The sequence below is a fragment of the Octopus bimaculoides genome, chromosome 6 (genome assembly GCF_001194135.2).
Source record: "Octopus bimaculoides isolate UCB-OBI-ISO-001 chromosome 6, ASM119413v2, whole genome shotgun sequence".
Classification (NCBI taxonomy): Eukaryota; Metazoa; Mollusca; class Cephalopoda; order Octopoda; family Octopodidae; genus Octopus; species Octopus bimaculoides.
This window is the reverse complement of record NC_068986.1, coordinates 44634582-44635197: the sequence shown is the minus strand read 5'-3', so window position 1 is coordinate 44635197 and position 616 is coordinate 44634582.

The window sequence follows — 616 nt, the reverse complement described above, 5'->3', positions numbered from 1 at the left end:
CAGAACATTGGCAAATCTTTCCTTATCTGCTTCCCCTCTGGCTAAATAAACCTGTCGCCTTCTGGCACATTGGTACAATTCCCTGCTACCACCGTTCTTCCAGTCCTTCCAAGCCTGTTTCTTTTGTCTAATAGCCCTGTCTACCTCCTTGTTCCACCACCACATTACTCTGGGTCGGGAGGGGACCTTACACCACCCACAAATCTGGTCGGTGGCTTTCAACAGGTTGTCCCGCAGAAATCTCCAATTGTCTTCCACGTTGTATGATGCTAGTCTTCCGTATGTGTGTATATATATGTACAGCCTGAGTAAATTAGTTCCTTCAAGTCCAGAGGTCTTTTAAACATATGTTTGTGATTCTGACAGGTTTTAAGCTATAGATGTTTCTATTGCTTTTCTGGTATCTGATGAAAGGAAAGGGCACAAGATTATGGAAGGCAAATATCATGCATAACTTTCGTATACCATTCAAGCAAAGATGGAGCATTTTAATAATGCTTTTAATTCAGGTTATACAGCATAAAAATATGAATTATTTCACATTGATTTCTACACACAAGCAAACTTATTTGAATTTGATTATTTAATTCATTAAATTACTGATACATATTTTAGT